The following is a 17,713-nucleotide window of genomic DNA, read 5'->3' on the forward strand; positions in this document are numbered from 1 at the left end:
TTACATACTGTAGAACTAGGTCACTTAAAAAATAATGGTAGTATTTTAGTTTTGCAACATTCTTTCAAAAAAATGTCTTTCCAATCATTGAACTGGTGATAAACTCCGTGATCGACCCGTGAAAAAAACTTGAAAAGAACCATCAAAAATGGAAAAAAACGTGGATAAATCCATCACAAAATCTCGTCAAGTTCTATCCCCCTCACAGGTCATTAATCTATACACTGCCTACGACGAACGACGACGATGACGACGGCGGGCGTCGTCTGACGTCGATTGGCGTCGCGACGCCAAACAAACACGTGGTGGGAGGGAGTGGGCCGGGGTCGGGGGTTAGAACGGAAAACTGCCATTAAGTAATAAATCGGCTTTCGGTGCTACTCACGTGAGTGCGCCTAAATAAAATATGACGTCTACTCGTTGGATGTTTGTAAAAGAGTGTGCACGTGTGTTTGTGTGTGTGTGTGCAGCACACACTCTTTGACGACACGAAACGAGATCTATACGATGTTTATAACGCGGTGGCCGTCAATTTTCCAAAACCTTATTTTCAACTTGGCTGCATGTCCTCCCCTCCATTTTCCCCTCTCCCTCAAGTGGACACCCACGGTGGAAAATGGTTTCATTTTGGAGCACCTTTTTTTCTCCAATTCAAACACAAAAACACACACATAGTCGCGAGCGCCAACACTCGTTTGGATTTGCTGTTAAATTTTTGATGATGGAAAAAGATAAAATAAAACAACAAAACCCTGGTAAACGTGCGTGCTCGACCGTTAGGAATTGTAGGAAGGGTCTAAAAATAGTGTCTTATTTTCGAGTTAAGGGAACGAGCGCTCCCTTGGGGGCAGTACACAGGTGTGTGCTTTTAGACAGAGGATTGCTTGGGTTGACGAATGGAACTCGGAAATCAGTACCGAATACCATGAAGTAAATTGCGTTTGTAAATTTGCTGTGAGAGCAGCACACATTTCAATTTTTAGCATTTTGAGAAAAAAAGTCATCTATTAAACTAAACCTACACTTGAGTGTGTGCTATTTTCGCCTTAACAGAATGGTTATTTTTGTATTTGGTATTCTTTGCTATCACACAACAAGTTATGTTTATAGTAGTTATTTTTACCTGGCTTATAAATAATCTTAAACAAACTAAATCAACATCAATTGGGTCCTAAAATGATATTTTTGTTCACAGCTTATTTTTGGGAGTACAATGACTCTTTGTACGACTTCATAAGATTTAAAATGGATTTTTAAACCAATTTAAAAAAAATAACTTCGCGGCCTTCTTGACAGAAATGTTTCTACTTGACAGCCCGTTCCAAGGGGACCATAGTAGATCCATCGAAAAAATGTTGTCTTGTCAATTTATTATTTGATTTAAAAAGCAAAAAAGTTATCACGAAAAGTTTTCAATCGTGTTTTTACCGTTGTATATAAAAAAATACATAGAGCTTTAGGACCCTATTGAGAAATTAGAAATTGAACATTTTTTCCAGTGTGCGTGCGCTTTCCAGGTGTCGTGTCTTCTTAACTCAGCACGCATGAACTGCCTGATGCTTCGCTCATTTTCGTGATTCGTGAGTCTCGTGACGAAGTGGAGCCTAACATTTCAAAATGGCACATAACTTTTGTAAACAATAGTGTATCCCTTTCACTCGAATGACAGGGACGCATTCTTGTCTAAAAAAGTTATGTTCCCTAATGAACTGGCAAGCACGAAGTTTACCAGCTCTCGGGATGTTTTCATGCTGTGCAAACTATTCTCTCATTTGCGTCACTAGCGTCTTTGAAACGGCCTTACCCTTTACAACTTGAAGGTCTCGCGTAGAGCGACCAATTTCCCGGGGGTACAAATTTCCCGGGAAACGGGAAATTTTCTACCAATTTCCCGGGAAATCCCGCGAAATTTTAAATTTATTGAAAATGGTTCTAATCTTGGATCTGAATCATATTTTGCATCAAAGTTGAATAGGAACGCGACACTAATGGTTAAAATAAGTGTTAAGATCAACTAACTCATGCAACTACAAGAAAATGTCTATTTTTTCTAATTTTATAAGCTCAAATCGTGTAATAAATAAAAAAAATGATCTCTGATATCTTTTGTTGACAAGATTTTTTCATCAAAGTTTCAGAACAGTTAGTAAAATGAACCCATACTCCACAATTTTTTTTTTTTTTTTAACTTGCCTCTGTGACCTGTTTAAGAGTGTATAGTTTTATACATTATGTTGAATCGAATAAAATCATTTAGAAATTATTTTTTTTTATATCAAATAACTTTTCTAAGCCAAGTTATACTGGTTTCAACTCTTGAACAAAATGGTTGCGCTTTTTAGATTTTCCTTAAAAATTAAACTTCTCGTGTTTGTATTACATCAAACAACTCAATATTTTAACATATTAGGAGCAAGTTTTTAAACTATGTTTGTATTTTCGGGCACCTCTTAAACAATACAAAGTAGTTTTTAAATGATTTTGTTATGTTTTTTTCCACATGGTTTTCAAGTTTATAATTGACTTTTGTTAAATGTTTTTTCATAGAACGAAAACATGATTTAAATTCTAAGATAAATTGGCATCATCCCTCTACCTTTTTTATGTTAAACCTTCTAACATCCATTGTTGCACCAAAACGAAACTATTGGCACTACGCCCCCCGGGGCATGGCCTTCCTCTAACGTGGGATTTCTGCTCCAGCGCCTCTGACGAGACAGGAGAAACCGGGACCGACGTTTTACTTCACCATCCGATAGAAGCTCAGTGGATAAGGCGGGAATCGAACCCGCGTCTCATATCTCCATTGTTGCACCAGTGCTCCATAATTCTTTTACATAAAATTTAAATTTTTTGATCGAATTGAAGTAATTCTTCTTGTAACAAAATCTCAATTTCGCTTTGGCGGTGAAGGGTTTATGTATACTTTATTCGATATCCAATTATTCTTTAAAAAAGTTACTTGAATTGTAATAAGAATTCCAGGGAGTTTTTTTCCCGGGACGGGAAATTCGACGCTCTAGTCTCACGACACTGTTTGCGATGGGATGAGGTAGGGAAAAGATTCATGTGAATTGTTTGGATGTAGAGATTTTGATGAAAATACTTAAACTTACAGGATTAAAAAAATAAAAACATATTTTATCCAGTAATCTGTTGCTACCCATAATCTAACATAAATCGTTAAAAAAAAGAACAGTTATTTAGTTTAAATTATTTCTGCAATTTTAATGTTGGCATGAATCGACATATCTGGAAATGTTTCCACATACAATATTTATCAAAAATTGCAAGACTTGGGACGCTCGAGTGTTCAGTAAATCGATATCTAATTCAGGATCAAAAAAAACTATTTTAATCGTTCGAAAAATCGTACAGCAACATATTTCTACAATTATGAGACCCAATGAAAGATGTTCCAAATCTGATCAAAATTTACCTATGTTTTCAAACTAAAGCACATTATACTGTACATAAAGAGCCTTCAACCTAAAAAGTGCAATGCAAGTTTTCCTAATGCCCCAGATTTGATCCGTATCAGTGGAGAACGCCCAAAAAAGTATTCAGGATCATCTCCCACCCCTCAACATCCATAAACTCACAATCCTACCACCTAAACCTAAATTCCGCGATAAACCCACATCACATATGGTCAGCTGAACCGCGTGGGTGGAGGTGCTGCTGGGGGTGGTGAGGGACCAGCGAAATAAAAATCAGATTAATAATGGATGAGTATCACGTAATTCCACCAAAAAGCAGAGCACACAGAGCAGAAGATCAAACTTTTGCCTTTGTGGCGAAATCTCCGGAACACGGACCGCTGCTGGTTTGGTTGACTACCACAAGTACGGCCAGTGTACGAACCATGCTCGCTGAGCTAATGGGGCTTTTATGGCTGTTTGTGCCTTTTTGCCGGCGGAAAATTATGCTGCCAATTTTGGTCCCAATGGGTATGCATTGAGTCCGTTCTTAGGTCATAAAACTCAATCTTATCCTCGCGAGAGCAAACGTTTGAGAGGTAATTGAAGTTAATTTGCAATTTCAACGTTCGCATGTTTTACATAAATAAAACAATTTGAAATATTTAAAGAAATCGTTGCAAAAAAATGATCGATCATTCAAAGCTCATCATGTCTACATCAACATCATCTACACACACAAAAAACAGCCTCGAAATACATTTTCCATTTGTCTTGTGCTCACTTCGACGAACGAGAAAATCCCATCAAAAGCCATCATCCCGCGCATATCATCTGCATATGATAGTTTGAGGCAGTCTTATTTCCCAAAAAGCGCTCCGCGGGTGGCACTTTCCCAGCCATCTGGTGTCACTCCTTATAACTTGAGTCGTGATTTTTTCGGAAGATGAACGTTTTATCATAGAATCACCTAGAATCAATCATTGTACATAGGTTAGTAATGATCCTGAGAAAATTTATGAACAGAGACCTGAGATTTTGAAAAATAATTTAGTATTCCCATTCCTCATATTAAACCAAATTACCATAATTGATTATTTATAGTATTTTTCAACATAACTCTACAATTAGTGTACCATCGGCAGAAGTGATATAAATTTTGAGTGGGATTGAATCATACAAATTTCGTCAATTTTGTATGACCGAAATCACCCCTGCTAACGAAATCAAATTATTCGCTCTACAGCATTGCCTTGGCGTTCTCGATTGCGAGATTCCTACTCGAAACTAGGTGTTCAAAGGCTTGATTGTTGAGGCAATTGCAAACCACTTTTACACCTAAGTTTCCATCCACCCCGGGATTCGAACTGACGACCTTTGGATTGTGAGTCCAACTGTCTACCAGCGACTCCACCGAGACAGGACCCAGGGAGACGACTCCTACACCTGGACTGAGCTAACGACCTAACCTTTTTAGGTTAGTCCGGGGCCAACATTTACTTTCCTGTCCGACGGAAGGCGTGATCAGACAAATCTCGTCTCAAAATTTGCCACCGGGACCTTCTGAGATCAAACCCAGGCCGACTGGGTGAGAGGCAACCACGCTTACCCCTACACCACGGTCCCGGCCCTGCTAACGGTAGTTGTGAAATTTGATGATCCCTTGAACATCCTTTGACGGCAGCTTTCTTTGGGTGTATCAAAACTTGTCATTTTATGTCAAGCTAAGCAAACTCCTCTTCCTAAAAGCACTCAACCCAAAAAAAGTCCTTTTTCATGCGGTTTTCTGGCTCAAGAATCCAAACATCACGAACCGGTGTGTGCATAAGAATGTATCCTCTCCCTTTTGCTGAAGAGGGTCATGCTTTGAAAGTTTGCCTTTCTCCAAAAGTTATCTCTTATTTTTAGAAACAAAGTAGTTTAAATTCTTGAAAACCTCTAGCGAGTCATTATTCGATTCCTTTTGAGGAACAACAAGTTAAGCTCTCTTGATAGCTTCTGTGCGCTGCATAAGATTCGGAGCAAACTCAATTCGAGAACATTCAGCATTTTGACCTACAACTTGTGCACATCAGACATCAGACTTTCAAATGCGTCTAATTTATTCCCTCGACAACGATGTCGTTCAGGTTGACTTTTACGCAAACAATGAGCAATTTGCTCTCTCCACCAGCTTCTGCAAACATGGCCTGCATAGAGAATGGAACCTCCAACAATGAATGGGAACAGTTTTTTTTTTACTTCTTTTTTTTTTTTGTATGGCAAATGTCGTTTGGAAAATACAATTTTAATGAAAGTGTCGTCTCTGGCTTTGAAATAGTACCCATTCTGGAAGCTTGATGAAACTGCATTTCAAAGGAGGTTAGGGTTTGCAAGTCCGGCTTTTGTTTTCTGTTGGCTTTCTCGAACCAAAGTGAGAACGTTTTCAAGAATAATTACTATTGCTATTGCCATACAGCATTTCGTGGGGTCCTCGATGAAACTGGCAGACTCAGGCGCTTGAAAAAAATCAATAAGCTTTTCAACTAGGGTAGGTGTCCATAATCGACAACCTGGATCATATAATTATAGTCATATAACAATATAAGAAAATGATTTGTAATTTCATCAAACGTTGCAAAGGACACTCAAGATATTTATTGGTTGACATTAGAAATACTCTTAGTTTAAATTAGATATCCTGTTCAATAGCAACTGGCTGTATCCTGATTATTTTCAACTTGTATAATCCTTACTCTCAGCTATTCTTACCGAGGAAAGCAATAAAGATAAATTTTCTTCCAAGAGACATTCTTTACGAACTGCAAGCTTGAAGCTTTAGAAAAGCACAAAAAAATAATTCAAATTAACTGCAAAAGTGGTAGCATTCTCATTCGCTGTGCAAATTCCATAATTCAACATTCGTCTAATTTCGTTGTCTTTTCTATTTCCAGATGCGAACGTTCGTCAAGCGCATGCAAAAGGTAAGTGTGTGCCCTAAATAAACACCAAAAGTGCAAACAACGCTTATTTGCGAATGCTTGCGAACGCAAAAATAGAACCTGCGTTGCCGATGAAGAAGATGCTGGTCTCGCTAGAACATTGACGTCACTGCAATTGTAATTATCCCTTCGCGGACTGCCCCTCTGCTGCTTCTTCTACCATTGGGCCCAGGTTGAAAAGGGACCAACGGAAATAGAAACAGCATTTTCACAATGATAAATATCGCTAATTCATCACGGGGCGGGCGCACCGTCACTGCTTGCCCCTTGCGGGGGGTCTTCCCTAAACGTCGTAGAATTTACAAGCAAACTCATTTGGAGCTACCAGTGTGACGTAGCACGGGAATGACCCCCCAGGAAATCTCGACGGCAGCGTAGCATATTGGCCAGGTTGTGGCGTCATTTACTTTGGACACGCGCCAGATATCGTTGAAATTTGTTGCTGCTGGCGAATCTCTGATGGTTCACCTATCATCTGGCAGATGACGACGAAGGTCCATTTTTGTTTTCAGCAGCCATATTTCTCACCTCTTTTAATAGCTCATTAGCGCGAAGTTTCATATTGTTTTGAATCGAAATTTAAAAGTCAAAACTATCCCGCCTTAATAGTAGGTCTATTCCCGTACTTGCAGAATTGCAGAATTCTGCAGCCAGCATAAGTCACTTTTTTGCAGCACGTTCCCGTACTTTTCAGCTCGCTCTCTTCATCTCTCTCTTTTTTTTGGTAGCGCGTTCCAGTACTTTTTCTGCAATATTGTACACAGTTGAGTAGATTTACTCAAACTGGGTCTTAAGGTTTTATAATTATTTCAAAACATTCAAATAAAGGGATTGAGAAAAATAATAATTGAAAGGAGTTTACCTCTAGAACGGGGGCATTATTTTTTATTCAACTCAAAATTTTATTTGAAAGATCAAGCATGTACCATTTATTTGGTAACTAGAAATTAATTATGCTTAGGATGAAATTATACATTAGAAATTATTCAAAACTTTTACATTAGGTAAAAAATAGTGAGAGATGCAGGTACGTTTTACACATAGACATTGACTTTTAGAAATTCATGATTAAAAATATTTACAAAAAAAAAACTTATATTTTCAAATTGAGAAACTTAAAAAAAATCTGATATCTGAGAAATTTAAAAATCCTCTTATTTATATCAGAAAAATAAATAAAACACAAATTCAAAGCCTCGTTCAAAGCTTGAAAAATACAAATAATTAAAAATTAAATATATCAAAATGTTTGAAATATCAAAAAAAATCATAATTTTAAAAATTCAAAATAAAACAAAAATAAAGGGTTTCAACTTAAAAGTTCCTAAACTTAAGTATTCTTATATTTTGAAATTCTAAATAAAAAAATCAAAAGTTTGAATACTTCAGAGTTCAGAACACCAAAAATTCAAAAGCTACAATTAAAAGAAAATTAAAGATACTAAAAAATTTCAAAAATAAGTAAAGTTTTAAAATTCTGTGAATCAAAAATTTTAAAATTCAAATATTCAAAAAATAGAAACAGTTAGTACCGAGATTAGTACTCTATTTTCCGAAGAACTTGTCAAAATTTCCAACCTCTAAAACCTCTAATCTGAGCTTATAACCTAAAATATGACTCCAATAAAAATTGTACTTTTTATGATTCAAGATGGCAGCATTTAAAAATTTCCGAATTTTAGAATTTAAATTTCTTAAAATAGAAGAATTCGACAAAACTACATCGAATTTTTTGGTTCATATAAGAATACAAATTGGTAGTACCGTTTAAGGTACAATGTATTATTTGCCAATTAAATTTACTTATTATTTAAACACACATATTTAGCCTATTCAAAAACAATTGAAGATCAAAAATTATTCCTAAACAAATATTTATTTGAAATTATTACACACAAAGAAATGTGTCTTTTACAAGTTTTTTAAAACAGTTTGTTTGTATAATACATTTTTTTGGTTGAGGTATTAGCCGTGCTGTAATACTGACTTTAGTTATCTTTTTTTTGTCAAGTTAAAATATTAACACTCAAAAAATCGCTATAAGATAATGAACTAAGCCTGAAATCGTTCTCAATAAAAACAGACATTTAAAAAAACTACCCCAAAAATCCATTAATTCAAAATATACAAACGTCCCTTCAAAAAAACTACTAAATTTATTGCAACTAATAATAAAATGCATAATTTCACCCAACTTGCAACTTTTATGTAAGCGTGTACTCAACATCCATCACACCAAATTGCAGTAACTTTTCAACAAGAAAGAGAAGAGAGAGCTTGCAGAAAAGTACGGGAACGGTTTTGCTGCAACTTCTACCTCTCTCACTGCAGAAGTTCTACCTGAGAGAAAAGTTACTTTTGTTTCAGAAAAGTACGGAAACGCTCTGCTGCCGTTTTTGTGCAGAATTGCAGAATTCTGCAGTACGGGAATAGACCTAGTGATTTGTTGTTATCCCAACAAATTGGTTGCTTCAAATGAAACTGAAATGATGTTAAAATGCAAAGATATGATAAATCATGCCATCTTATTTACAAACTACAATATTTTGATTCGAGCAATTTCAAAAAATATATTTCCTAAAAGCTTGATTTTTTGAGAGGTAATTTTTGGCTAAATATGAACCTCAAATTAAGACAGCTGCCACAATGGCATGATTTGTTCTATGAGCGAGATTTTCTCAGCAAAGATTGCTCAAATGTCCCCTAGGGACATCCATAAACCACGTGAACACTTTTTTTGGAAATCTCCATTTGTATGAATGTATTCTGATTCAGATTTGAATGATTTGCTTAAAGAAATATGTCCGACAAATAGCTAACCAGGAATTAGGCATTTTGCAGTCTAAATTCGAATAAAACTTTAACGATGCGACGATGAATTAGGGGTCGTTCGAAAATTCAGCGATTTTAATCTAATCTAATCAAACCCTAGCGCTGCCAATCTTTCGAAGGGATCCTGGCGAGTGTCTTAGGTTAGATTACGCCTAGCACTCTCCTCGTCATTTACTTACATTTGTAGTGCGCCATTGCATTAGAATGCATTGAAACATCACAGACGTTTAAGCGGCCAGGCCTACTGCTTAAAGTTGTATCGCATATATATGATTCGTTGAAGTGGGTTGAGTTTGAGCACGGAGTGTGCAAACAACACATTTCTGAATCGACAGGGGAGAAAGAAGCGTGAGGACAAACCACCATGCGCTTCGAGACTTGGTTTATTCGTTGGGAGTACCATGCTAGGATGATTTGGTACTCCGTTACTCTCTGGCTAGCGATTCCACGTCAAACCAGCATGGTCCAGAGCGAATGTGCTCCGATTCGACTCAAATTTGGCCAACATTATTAAACCTGTGTGTTTTGTTTGTTTGGCGAAATAGGGTGGTACGAAAAATTACGTTCGAAAACCTCATTTTTCATAAAATTATGTATCCTAAACGGCTTAACCAATTTTAGCCCTCAAAATAAGGCTAGAATATGGGCTTCATATAAAAAAACTGAGACGTAGCAGAATTCACTCACTGATCAAATGTACAAAACATTTGGTGATTTGAATGTTTGGGGACCAAACAGCTCAAAGCTGAAAAAATGATTTTCTTGATGTTTTGCGTTTTATACCCCAACATTTTAGCAGAATTCTGTGATGAGATCTATACAAAAAAATAACCGGATTTTGATACATTATTCGGACATAAAAAACCATGCGTCTCGAACAAAATGTAAAATCCATCCACTTTAACGACCCCGGGACTTTAGTGGTCTCTGTTGCAAGTTTCTTCTAATTTCTAGGCGTCCAAAGGTTATGTGGTGTGAATCACCCAAAACCTCTTTTACGCAAATGAACCGACGTTTAACTTCCCCATCCGATAGAAGGCGTGATCAGGCAAATCTCGTCTCGAAAATTGCCACCGGGTCTGTCTGAGATTCAACCCAGGCCTTACTGGGGTGAGAGGCTACCACGCTAACCAACACCCCACCGGACTTGCCAAAAGTTAAGAATATATCGATGGAGAAGCATGGCACTTTAAGTTCGATTATTTTATAAGGTAAATTCATATAATTTCTCAAAATCCTGTAAATGCATGTTTACCATTTTTGGAAATGTTACATAAAACATTCTCGAAAATCAATAAAGCTCTTTGATCCCGAATTTAACTCTCGATTCTCAGGAAACCCTCTAATTAAGAGCTATTGGCTAAACTTTTTAAAAACACGTTGGCCCAAATTCACCTCTCCAGCCTAATCTAACCCCTTTGACGTAGTATAATTGACTGTTACATTAATTATCTCAACTCAAATTGTTTAACATTAATTTGAAACCCCATCTTAAAAGTTTTAAGAATCCAAACATTGCACAATTGATACTTTCAATGGGGTGTACCCCATTTGGCATAATGGACATTTGACATAACGGGTTTTCAAGAAGGACGTTTGGCATACACTGAGCAAAACTTACACAGCTCAACGAAGTGTTCTACACATGATCTGGCCCTGCTGTACAGAGCACTCAAATATCAATCGCAAAACACTTGAAATTTCGGTGATTGGCCATGAAATAATGTCAATAGCCAAACACTTGAATTTTAAATGGCGTTGAAAAAAAAAAGTACGTGCAAGCGATTTACAGGTTCTCGCTTGCTAGTCGTGCACGCTACCACTGCGCCGGCCGGCCAGTTGAATACGTGAGTGTTTTTTGTGCTATTGGTTCTTGCCTCGCTTCTAGCCATCGATGAATGTCGCGCAAAAATCAATCAGTGAAACACATTAAATTCATGTGGATAATCACGTTGACTTTGAATAGTGCCTGTTTTGGGTAGATCTTAAGATCATTTTCAAGTGTTTTGCTCATTACTTTGAATAGTTCAAGAAGGTGGGACAAATTCATGAGCAAAACAATTGAAAAGCTTGAGCCACCCGAATGAAAATAACATGTCAAAAAATACCAAAAAGTCAACCGCCCAAACACTTGCATTTGATAGTGGTTTGGATTGATGTTGAAACACAAACCAATTAGATCTACGATGTGACTTTATTCAATCATTCAAGTGTTTGGGCACTTGAATAAAAAGTGTGGCATATTTTCAGTGTAATGGACATTTGGCATAACGGGTTTTCAAGAAGGACGTTTGGCATAATGGACATTTGGCATAATGGACGTTTGGCATAACTCGTTCAAAAACCATCAAGGACGTTTGGCATAATGGACGTTTAGCATAATGGACGTTTGGCATAATTATTGTAGCATTTTTTGTTTTGTTAAATTAGTATTTATTTTTTGTAAAGAATAATAACTTATAGCTTTTTTCCTATTTTCTAAACAGATAATTTTACTTTAAAAGATTTTTTTATGTGATTTTTCCCCTTTTTGGAGTATTTCTTAATAAAGCTTTAAATGCATTTTTTTTTTCATATTTTTTTATTTTTTTTTTTTGAAAAAGTCTAAACAATATTAAGATTTTTCTCCAATTGAAATACTTTGCAGCTAATTTGTTGTATTAAATTTTTCCTTCTTTTATTTTAAATTCAATAAACAAAGAGATTTTGCAATAAAGATTTTATACTATTTTCCCTCCTTTTTTGAATTCAACCAAAAGAATGTATGTACATTTTGCTCTTCTTTGAAGAAATGCAATTAAAATTTTTAAAGCAATTTTCTCTCCTTTTTTTAAAACGAAAAGAAGGCATAATCTCTCAAAAGATGCTCAGTTTGTGTATTTTGGTCAATATTTTGCAATTATTGTTTTTTATGCAATTTTACCTTCTTTAATATTCAACCTAAATTAGGGATGTGCATTTTTTTTCTTTAAATATGTTACAAATGAGTTATGAAAGTATGAAACTTTCTTTTATTTTAAATTCAACTTTTAGAAGGGAAAATCTCTAAAAAAATACTTTTGAAATATTTGACAATTGAGTTTGTTCCCTTCTTGTATATAAAATCAACTTATAGCAGGAAAAGTCTCTTCAAAGATTCACATTTTGCCACTCTTTATATGTTTGAAAATCGCATTATTTTCATGTTTTTCACCTACCTCTATTCAAAAAATCTATTTAATTAGCAATTATTTTTTTAACAATTGTCACTTCTTTAAGATAAGTTTTGACTTTATACAAGAAGGGAAAATTGTATAAACAACTTTATTGCAAAAAATAAAGCAACAGACAAAAAATGTGCAAAAATGATAGAAATGTTTAAAGAGAACATCTGTAAGAGAATCTCCCTTCTTCAAGTTGAATAGAAAAAAGATGGGAAAATTGCATAGAAAAACATTATTGCAAAATATTTAAAGAAAGGCTAAATCGACATCCCTTCACCCAAAATACAGGGTTGAGATTATAGTTCCATCAACATTTATAGAGAGCTCAATGCTAAACTCGATAGAATAATGTTACCAACTCACACCTGCAAAACAATCAATTTCATTAATTAATAAAAACATTAAATCTGCAACAAGAGTCATACATCGACATCTGACTTCCCTTGTGTCACCAAGCTGTGGTGGCCAAGGCTGTTTAGTCATTGAGTTATTCTATTAAAGGTCCCTGGTTCGATTCCCGTAGACTACACATTTTGTTTTGATGGATGAACTTTTCCTTGAAATGGACTCGATGGCATAATTTTATCGGTCATCTACAACTGTGTTCTCTGTGTCTGTAAATCTTACCGCTACTCTCTTGTCGGACGAGTGCTGTCCAGTTCTGGGTTATTTAGATTGAATTCGAAAAAAAATAAGGGAAACATGTGAATTTATTTAGAGATTTTTCCTTCTTCAAGTTAAATTATGATCAAAAGAAGGGAAAATTACATTATAACAGTTTAATTGTCAAAGATTTGAAGAGGTTTTTTCATCTTTAAGTTGAATTTCATATAAAAGAAGAGAAAATTTTATTTTAAAAAAAATCATTGCTAATTATATTGATTGTGGAAAAATGTAAAGCTAACAATGGATATTTCCTTTTTTAAGCAAAACTTTCAATAAAAATATCAAAATTTCATTAAAAAGATTTATTGTGAATTATTCAAAAAGGAAACTATTTACTATTGGGGACAAATAAAACAAAAATAATCAAGTAATAATTATGCCCAACGTCCATTACGCCAAACGTTTCTTATGTCAAATGTCCATTATGCCAAACGTCCTTGATTGTTTTGGAACGAGTTATGCCAAATGTCCATTATTGCCAAATGTCCATTATGCCAAACGTCCCTGATGTCTATTATGCCAAACGTCCATTATGCCAAACGTCCTTCTTGAAAACCCGTTATGCCAAATGTCCATTATGCCAAATAGGGTACACCCCTTTCAATGCGTTACAATTTGAAACACCCAACCAGGTCATCACCGAGTCACGTAGCCCAGTGGTTCAAATCCCGGCTAGGACCAACACAACTGATGATTTTTTTCCCTTCTGGATTCGATTGCTTAGTAAAGGGAAGGTAGTGCATCGTCACAAACTGGACCCTTATCAAGACACCTTAAGAAGACAACCTATGGAATGTTAACATTAACCTTAACATGTTAAATGACATTAATTGATTAATAAATTGTCACTGAATCTGCTTTGTAAATGCCGGCCCCGATACTCTTCACGGGTGTTCCTCTCAGGAACAGGGAAAGATGTACTTATCAGGTCATCAGCACAATGCCAGTGAAACACTCACTCACCAATTAGTAACTGCAAACATATTGCAAACACACAACTACCAAACGATCTCCACCCCCATGTCCGTCCATCCAATCACCAGAGTCCGGTTCCATCCGCACCGTTTGGGGTAATTAATCTTCCTCAAAAGTATTCATCCGCCTCACACACACATACACGTATACACACAACTCTTTTACGCGCGCAAACCCATACATTCAGGACGAATTGGTAACGTTGATTAATTGGATTGTTTGCCCACAGTCAAACCAATCACATTTCGCGCGATAATCTAACTAATTTTCGGAGGCTCCCCAACAGCATCAGATCAGCCGGGATCAATTGAATCAACACGGCAGATAGAGCTGGTATTAGTGGGATTGACAAATGGGAGGAGGCAGCAAGCAGCGGGCGGAATTCGGCGAATGTGTGAATGTTAGTGTCAATTGGAGTGAGTGATGGCCAGGGTTTGTAGCATACCTCCCCCCTTCCGGTTTCCGGTTTATTTGAGCCGATTGTTTGAGATGGGTTTTGCAATATTGCGTCTGACGAATATCGACAGGCGACAACCGAAATGTGCTAATGTCAACGAGGATGAAGGACGAAACTGCTCATGATGTGAGCATTTGTGGAAAAAAGTGGGTCAACAATTTCTTGGGAATGATTTCACACACAAATACCAAACGATAAGGAATGCTTGATAAATCTTGTGAAGTATTGATATCCCAAAATAAGTTTGCATGATCTGCAAAGTTTGACTACACAGAATAAAAGGTGAATTTACTCGACACGAAAAAAATGAATCAAATGTAAACTCAGTTGATGTAAACTTGAGATTTGTTTCATGTATCATGTAAGTTGTTGCAAATTTACATTAAATTGCATTTAAATTTAAAAGTTTAATGACGTGCAAAAGTGTTACATCATAAATGATGTAACATTCGGAGGGTGCCCAGGAAAAATGACCCCGTGCTTCACAAGCAGAATAGATTTTTTTGTTATTTTAAGCATCTATGTAAATTTTAAGCAAAATTGGATAGAATAAACCCATTGATACTCGAGCCTAAAGCTGGTGAAATATTTTTCAAGCAAAAAATACATTTTTAAATTGCTAATAACTTTTCAGGATCGAGTTTTACAGTTTTGGCAATATGAATCTCACTTTTGAGAATATTTGGATGAAAGTAGCATGCCCTGCAGACAAAACAGTAAGCAACTCGAGTTTTCATAAATTTTTCAGATTTTTCCCATATGAGTTTTTGGAAAAAAAAGTCTCATATTCTGGGCACCCTAATGAACACTTATCATGTCACTGTATTTAGAACTCATCAGCTCAAATTCAAACTGCTAATTTCAAACAATTCGGCACACTTTGTCAATCAAGCGGCCCGTCTACATCATTTAGTCGGGCACACATTAATTGGTGGCAACTTTGTCAGACTAATAAAAGTCAGTTATCTGACTAGTGCAACCACCATAACCAGCTCCGTCTAAAAAGCAGCCGGGCAGCAGCGGTCCGTTTGAAGTGTGTGATACAGCATGTATGACCTCTGGACCTCATCCTTGGTTTGTATCCCCAAAAAAGTGTCTGCTTTTTGCCAAATAATTCGGAATGGGTTCCCCACGAGAAGCCAATTTAAAACCCATCTCGATAATTAAAGCCCTTCTGGGTGAGGAGTAGGTCGTCCATTTTGGGTGTCATTTGTGGTGCAAATTCGGCCCAAGTCATGAACTGAAATGGTACATTGACGTCTAGGGTAATACTTCCCGTAGTTTACTGAACAAACAAGTAAATTCTCACTAAGCTAACAGTGACATCAGGAGTTGGTGTGATAGAGACTCATGATGTTAACCCACAGAGGCTCGAATGGACCACAAACTTTTAAATAGGGTAAACTAAACAGCCTGCGGTTGATCTCACCTCTCAGTTTGTAGTTTTAGGTAATACCTTTTTGAAGCATCATTTTCGTAAAATTCACATTTGTAACAATAGATTGGGGCTTGTAACCTAATAAGATAATTACATGGCTCTTGCGTCCCAATGAAAACTAACTATTCATACGATGACTACACGAAAAAGAGTATGGTTCTGTACGTGTGAGATATCGCTATCTAACATTATAAGGGTTATCGCCATAATTTATGGATTATTTATTTTGGCATTTCCACCCCAATATAGTGGCCACTCCAATTAAAGCCGACCGGAAAGATTTACGAGACACTAATCTTCCCGGCAAAAATGAGTTATTGCCGAATTAATGGTGGAAACCAACCCCATAATGCAGTACATTTAGCGATTCACATTGTTGTTAGTGCCGTGGAAAATATCGCTGAACAACGATTTTTTTCTCCAAACTTCGCATGAAATTGTACTGCTGAGGTAGTTTTCAATGCTAACAGCAAAACTATTTTTTATGTTAAAAGCCTCAATGTCAACCTGATATTAAAATAGTAGTTTATGCAACAAGTTACAAAAAGAGGATTTTTTCAGCACGAGTCGTACATTTATCCAACGAGGTTCACCGAGTTGGATAAATACGAATAGTGCTGAAAAAATCAAGTTTTGCAACGAGTTCCATACAACATTTTTTGCGATTCCGAAAAACACCCATTGAGTGAAATTTTAAGTCAAATTTTCATGTATTTTGTCAATAAATCGTTTAATTCAAAAAAATGTTGAAAAGTGTTACTTTTCAGCATTTATTTTGAAAAGTGCTGCTATTCGATTCTGTTATTTTTGGTACAGAAAAGTAGGCTATTTCGTCGTTCAAGAATGACAGGAAAAGTAAGTAGTTTCACGACGGAGTTGCAAAAAAAAACTTAATCCACATATGTGGTTGGTGCCTTCCTCACTCTATAACAAAAATATATCACACAAATGATCATTAAAAATATTACATCTATAGCATCATCAAGGTTTTTGATAACTTGAGACAGGGTTGCCAGATCTTCATTGCTTTGCCATCATTGAAAAGGTCTTTTGAATACCAATCAAACGATATTTAATATGATGTTATTTGGTTCGATTTGAGACCATTTCCGAGTGATCCGAGTGAGGGGTTCCCGTGGTCAGAATGAGCTCAAATTTGGAATTTAGCCTAGTGATGTGGCAATCTTTGATTTAAGGACGTAGCCCAACAAACCGGGTTTGGACCACCCTATATGAAGGTAATTCTACGAGCTTTCTATGGACAGTTCATTTTTAGAGCAGGATTATAGCCTTACCTCAATGAAGAAGGCAAAAGGTATGCTCTGTTTCATTTGTTCATCTCATAATATTAAATTTCAAAACTGGGAATTTTAGTTATTTTTTCGAAGAATTTCACGCAGTAAAATTACACTTTTACACAAATTAAACAACACCTCATGCGCAGTACCATGCAGCATTAATTAAGCTTTTCGCTGAACCACCTCCACTTGAAATGTATGTAAACGATTTCCGTTGGTTCTCCATTTTCATCATAATTAAAAAACCAAACACCGAAATATTCCGCATCCCGCGAGAAATTTGCGTCCCAGCATTGGTTCCCCCACCGTCGATGAGACAAAAGTTGCGGGGATGAAAATTAATGGAATGTCGACATGCAGAAGCCGACACGAGCGCTTCATTTAATTAGCAATTCCGGATTCTGTCTATCCCGGCGTACTCCTGTGCAGGTTTGGGTGAGAGGA

General features: G+C 36.3%; 1 protein-coding gene across 5 annotated transcripts in view; it reads left to right on the forward strand.

Moving 5' to 3' along the window:
* Nucleotides 1-17,713, forward strand: part of LOC6034954 (alpha-mannosidase 2) — a 213,071-nt gene that overhangs the window by 118,362 nt on the left and 76,996 nt on the right. For all 5 annotated transcript variants that reach the window (XM_038265543.1, XM_038265492.1, XM_038265637.1 and 2 more), the window contains one exon: nucleotides 6,353-6,382. The gene's annotated coding sequence lies outside the window, so the exon portion shown is untranslated. The remainder of the gene's footprint in view (nucleotides 1-6,352; nucleotides 6,383-17,713) is intronic.

The sequence above is a fragment of the Culex quinquefasciatus genome, chromosome 1 (assembly GCF_015732765.1).
Source record: "Culex quinquefasciatus strain JHB chromosome 1, VPISU_Cqui_1.0_pri_paternal, whole genome shotgun sequence".
Taxonomy (NCBI): Eukaryota; Metazoa; Arthropoda; class Insecta; order Diptera; family Culicidae; genus Culex; species Culex quinquefasciatus.